The following is a 6,676-nucleotide window of genomic DNA, read 5'->3' on the forward strand; positions in this document are numbered from 1 at the left end:
AGGAACTCTTTTTAGTTCCGGGGTAAGAAATGTATGGCTGCCAGGCTGCATACGGTCTTGGAGGGGGGCAGTACTAATCAGTTCTTGACTCCCCAGCTTTTAGAGAGTGCGGTTTAACCCCTAAATGCCAACCCACAATATCCATGTACCCTGAGAGCTCCTTCAGACTATCCAATACTTCCAGGCAATGTTGGGTATTAGCTTTTGGGATTTCCTGCATTGCAGTGGTAGTTTCTGCTCTTGCATTCAGTCACCCATTAAATACACCAGGTTTCTGGTCCTGGTATATTGTTGGTTGTAGTGCTACCTCACCTGATTGGCATGTTTCTTTTCAACCACACTTTTCTCTCCCTTGAGGTGCAGTTAACCTATTGTGTGGGCATGTTTTCCCAGCTTCCCTGCCATTCTGTCTATGAATTCAGTAACTCCCCTTATATGTTCATCCTCCAGTATTAACATCCCTTATTTCATACAGTATTTCTATTTCTAATTTTCCATTAGAGTTTTGCTAAAGTCATGGTGCTCTAGGGATATAAGGCTCCATCAGTTCTACTTTAGCACTATAACTTCAGAAATAAAGGGGGGGGGGGGGGAATTCATTCTCTTAATCAGAAAAGCAATGAGGAAACAGTGGTCAGTGGGAAACCACTGTAGTAAAAGTGTGCCCCCATTCAAAGTGTCATCAGTAGGAATGCCCCAAAATACAGAGGAACAGACTGAGAAAATGGGTACATGTAACACTTACAGTGGCCAGTAACAGAGACTTCTGGGATGGCTGGCATCCTGCAGTGAGAATACATTACTGCTCTTAGTACAAAAAATCCATGGGGGAAATACTGGAATAGGAATGGTATCATATAGTTATGAAAAATATTCCCATATCCTGACAAGTCTGGAGCAGCCCCCTAAAACACACAAAATCATGTGTAAAAATGACCAGAAGTGACTTCCATTGATTTCCACTCACTGAAAATTTCACTTTGAGTTGGACAATATAACCCACACAGGATCCAAAGGTACTGAAAATGGGCCTCCAACACTCACCAATGCCCACCCATGATTTAGTGTAATGGAAGCCATTGATAGATCTCCCTTCCAGGACATCTTTGTCTAGGAATTAGCCTAAAAAAGAATACAGTGGCCCCTTGGTATCTGTTGGTTGGTTCCAGGATCCTCCGTGGATAACAAAATCACTTAATCTATAGGACAATTTCTTTCTTTGTTTTTATACATTTTATGTGACTCCTTCTTCCAAAGACCTTAGGGTGGCATGCAAGACAACTTCTCCATTTTGTTCTCACAAAAACTTAGTGAGGTAGGTGAGAATGACAAATTTAATCCCAGTGCCATCCAGTGAGCTTTAGAGAAGTGAAAATTTAAACTTGGGTGTCCTACATTCAAATCCAATACTCTTATAATTTCTTTTAAGCATTTTTTACTACATTCTTCATCCATAGAATTTCCCAGGGTGCCTGACAAAGGATCAGTAAAAACAATAACAAATCATTAAAACAGTACAAAGTCCATGCAGGCTTTAGCCAGCCAATCCAAAGAAGCAGTGATGTGTTGTCACAACTGTGGCTGATGCTTTTTTCAAGCAGTTGGTTCAAATCACCTCTATGAGAGGGAGCAAAAACACCACTATATTACATTGTACAGCTTGGAAAAACTGGCCCTCAACCCCATCTTAAAATCAAGCCAGTTGCTCTGAGGGATGGAGATCCGTGATGCTGGTGAACAAGGCACTGAAGGATGATGCATCCAGTTCCCCCCCCCCACCTGCGACCAGTGGTATAGGAACTATAGTCTAAAAAAGTAACTTTTCTGAGTTTCTGTTATGTTTATTGATAATTAGCAATGCACTTTAGCTATCCAAATCTGTCTTTGGCTGGGAATTGTGGCTCAAAAAGTAACTTTTCTAGATTGTATTGCAACTGTTTTGGAAAGTATTGTATGTCATGAACTATATTTTATCAGTTTGATGCCAGCATCCCATTCCATTTTGCTGCTACTGTTGTTTTGATTTGATTTTAGAGGATTTCATTTGTATATTTGTTTTTATGTAAAATTGCCCTGGAAGCATGGCTGAAAGTAGACTGCAAATGTTGAAATCAGTGGATTTCAAATGTGCATGTCTGTGCGTGCATGCATGCATGTGTGTATGCGGTGCTTCCCTGCATACACGCACACGCACGCACGCACGCACGCGCACACACACACACATTAGCCCTCAGCTATGCATATTCACATCTGCTCAAATCCAGATGTATTAACACGGTATATGTACAGTAACACTAACGAACAGACAACCATCTATGCTTTTCCATAAAAATAAATGTACACCTGGGTGTATATGCAGAGCACATCAACAAGGATGGTGAGAAGGGCCTCATGCATTTGCACACACAGACACAACGCCTTTGTTCTCTGTGTTTGTTCAGCACAGGCAATAAAACGTCCCATGTCTAAGCAGCTGTGAAACTGACCTGGTTCACACCTCCCAACTGGCGGTTTTCTAAGTCTGCCTTGCTCTGGGGTTCTCATTCCCTTTAGCTTGTGCTTCAGGAAGAATAAGAAGAAAAGCAAATCTGTGGCAATGCAGGTCACTCCAGGCCTGAAACCAGGTGTCAGTGGAAGTCCTAAAAGTGTGCCATAAAGTCATGTTTGAGTTTCAAGCTTGGGAACAGTTACTATAGCTACCGTGGCAGACGGCACCTTGCAAGTTGGTTTCCATACGAGTTTGGTTACTATTTAACATCTCCACCCACATTAGGCCTGATTAAGCGAATCAATAAGATAACAGGCGAAGCAGGTTTCCTCACCCTCCCTCCTTCCTTTCTTCCCTCCGCTTCTTTTCTTGTTATTTTACACTTTCTCCATTTTCTCTAGAATAACGCCAATGAGAAATGGTCAATGTAATCACACAGCTAAGCGCTAAGATGGAAGCTCCATTTGGTGAGTACACCAGTTACTATCCTCCTCTTCTTGCTGCTGATGAGAAAGAATAAAGGAGAAGGTAAGAGATTGTGGGCAGGACACATCTAAGGAGGGCATGCTCATGAGGGTTGGATCTGAGAGGCACGGAGATCTTTATGCCCTGGTCCAAAATGCATTTCTAGGCTTTACATGTGGAGGATTTCAACATAACGATAGATCTCCCTTATCTAAAATGCTTGGGGACAGATAGATTTTGGATTTTTTTGGATTTTGGTATACTGTATTTACATATAATTACATACGGATACATCTTGAAGATGGAACTCAAGTCTAAACACAAAATGCATATATGTTTCATATACACATACACATTGCCCGAAGGTAATTTTATACTATATTTTCAATAATTTAGTGCATCAAACAAAGTTTGTGTACATTGAACCATAAGAAAACAAAGGCATCACTATCTCAGCCACCCACGTTAAAAGTTTTGGTTTTTCTAGTATTTTGGATTTTGGAATTCTGGATGAGGGTGACTCATCCTGTACTTTGCTTTCTCCTAGTTTGTTGAAGAGACAAGGGTTACTTCTATTGACCTAAATAAGAGTGAACCTTATGAAACAATGAGCCAAAGCTATCCCTCCTCTTTTAATTCTATGTGAGAAAAGCTTGCAAAACAAAATGTAATTATTACAAGTGGCCAGTGTGGACTTTCCAATCTCAAAATAGATTCTTGAATCCTGTAGGTTAATTCCAAATCGAGTAGGTCCTCTCAATGAACTTCTGAATGATGTATTAGCATGTAAGTCAATATAATGAACCCAGCCTTTCTGCGTTTTTGTGTGGCCCAACTGGAGACTGACAGAATCAAGCTTTTAAGGGAGATGTTTATGTTGGTATTAAACATGACTGAGACTATGGCGGGATACATACCGCCATATAGTACGTCTTCTATACGTACTAGGGTTAGGAAGGGGCGGTGCTTCCGCACCCCCTAACCCTAGTACGTATAGAATACGTACAAGATGGCGGCGCCCCTTCCACATGGGCGCTGCCATCTTTGCGTATCGGACGCTGAGCGTCCGTACGCGTCGCGCCGCTTGTGACGTAGCGAGCGCGCCCCTGGCGCCTCGCTACGTCGCAAACGCGACGAAAAAAGAAGCTCCATTTTGGAGCTTCTTTTTCGGTCCGCGCGGGAGTCGGGCCGTGTGAAGGCTCCGGCTCCCCCGCGGACCTACTGGCGGCGGCGGCAGAGCGCCGCAAAGTGGCGGTATGTACCCCGCCATAGTTTTGTCCCAAAGTTTATAAAGAGGCTGAATATACAGTCAAGCAAAAAAGATTTTATGTGACACATGTTTAGTTCATTCTGTACAATGTAAAAGTACCAATTGAGGATTACTTTAAATCCTATTTTCATGTTACATTATGCGGTCAGATACTTACAATGATATGCCTTGTACCATTATTGATTTATCTGAGAATAGATTTTGCTTCTCAGCAGGGTATTTGTAAAGAATTTCTGACCATGTATTCATTCTTCCATTCAAAAGGTGTTTGAATGTATGCTAAATACACTAAATACAACCCTGACATTAAAATTGTACTGGAAATAATTTTTCTTTTTAAAAAAGAGGAAATAAATATAGAGCTACAAATACATTTAAGCACAACATCATGTCCACCACCAGAAAATTCCTGGATCAAAAACAAAAGCATCTACACCTCTTCTCAAAATATGGGAAAATTGGTTTTGACAACACAACTGATCTGGGATTGCAAAGGCTATATACTTGGAAATTGTTTTTATTTTTGGTTTATAATAACTTGCAGAAGGCTTTGAAACAATCAATTCACTGATTAAATAGTGTGTGTCCATTTGTCTTGATGGAGTGTCCAAAAACCAGGAGAGTATGTCCATTTGAACCTACAATTTTTACTTTAAAATTACTTGCTTTGGGGTAAATATTCATTGAGTACCCTGTAAATAACTGGCTGAAGTAGCATTAAGTGTTTTCCGGGTACCAGCAGATGTTATATTTTCAGTTCCATTTCATGGATGCTGTCTGGCTTCTTCTATATCTGCATATATAGAAAATAGGTTGTGAACAAGGAGAATTGATAAACATCCCTTTGTCTCATACTTCCTGTGCCATGTGCGCTTAAACTGGAAGAGCATTTTCCAACATCAAAGAACAACTGGGCTTGAAGTGAATACCACTGCACATGCATAATATATTCCTCCAATATGTTTGTTTCTCTCTCATTCACTTTCTCTTTCTCTCTCCATCTTCCTGTGTTCACCTTGTTTCAAAGTGACTGGAACAATTTAGACTGCAAGCTCATTGGGGCATGGACTTTCTACTGCTTATTTGTGTAAGGACTTCATGGTTGAAAAGAAGTCTGTAGATTTTGGGAAAGTTACTTTTCTGGACTGCAGTTCTCAGACACCCAAGCTAGTCTTGGTCAGACGTCATGCAGTCTGGGAAATTCTGGGAGCTGTAGTCCTCAGCAGTAACATTTCCAAACTATGTTCAGAATCACTTAGATGGACAGCTTGTTAGCTTGTGAAGCCTGATGGCTTGCCTGGTGCTTGACCCCAGTGATACTTAGTATTCTGTAATATCCTATATATATCCTGATTCCGCTACAGAAGTAATAATTGCAATAAAACAGTGGGAGTGCAAATGCCACTCCTATTGAGTAAATAGCAACAGCTTTTATTTAAAACAGGGATGGATAGTGAAAACAGCCAGTTTCCTTTTCTAATATCTTCTGAATTTTTTAAACCTGAAGTTCTTTCCTCCTCAGTTACAGATAAATTTTTGAATGTTGGTACATTCTTTAAAAAGAAACTGAAATGAAATTCTCCATTCACTGTGGCTAAATCCAAAAGATACAGCTATTTCTAGTATGGAATTGCACCTGTTTGTCAAGCTGCTATAAAACAACAACAACAGGTAATTGAGCAATAACATAATTGGGTGCTTCAAACCCAAACTTTTAAGAGTTAAACACTCCAAACCTTGGACAAATCTATCAGTTTTTCTTTTTCATTCTTTTTTTTTTTAAATAATTTCTTTACAAAGTGAACTTGAAAAGAAGTTGCTAATTTTATTTAATTCTTATTTTTTAAAACCCAGATAGATATGAAACTGTCACTCATGCCTACTTCAAAGCAAGGCCATGCATTTAACAACAGAAGCTAATTTCTGTCTTTTTCTAATAGTATGCTACAAATTAGGATTTTCTTGTATAATGGACAGTGCAAAAGCAGCTTACCTTTCATTTCAGAACAATATTGTTTTTCTGAACATTCAGCAGGGACCAGTGTACTATTTTGTTTCTTTTTGTTGTTGTTCCCCAACTGTATAGTATTAATTCCTATGTGTGGTATGTACTATCCTTTTCCTTGGCTTTAGGGAATGAATATAAAAGTGCTACCATATAGCCATTACATTCTAGGAGTCTCATTTTGCTTCACTCTCTCTCTCTGTTAGTTTCTGAGATTTCAGAATTCATGTTGCTGTTGTTACAGTGGAAAGAAGGGAGAAACCGTAAGTTTAATAGTAGGAGTTTAAGCAAGCTCCAGATATTCAGTTCACAACAAAATGTTAAAAGAGTCCAAGAGCAGCTTCAAATTATTATCCAGCGTAGTGTAGTGGTTTGAGTTTTGGACTACATCTCTGGAAACCAGGGTTTGATTCCCAGTTTGGCCATGAAACCCATGGAGTGAATCACA

This window comes from Sceloporus occidentalis, unplaced genomic scaffold, assembly GCF_023333645.1.
Source record: "Sceloporus occidentalis isolate IW3139 unplaced genomic scaffold, rSceOcc1.0.p SCAF_3, whole genome shotgun sequence".
NCBI classification, from domain to species: Eukaryota; Metazoa; Chordata; class Lepidosauria; order Squamata; family Phrynosomatidae; genus Sceloporus; species Sceloporus occidentalis.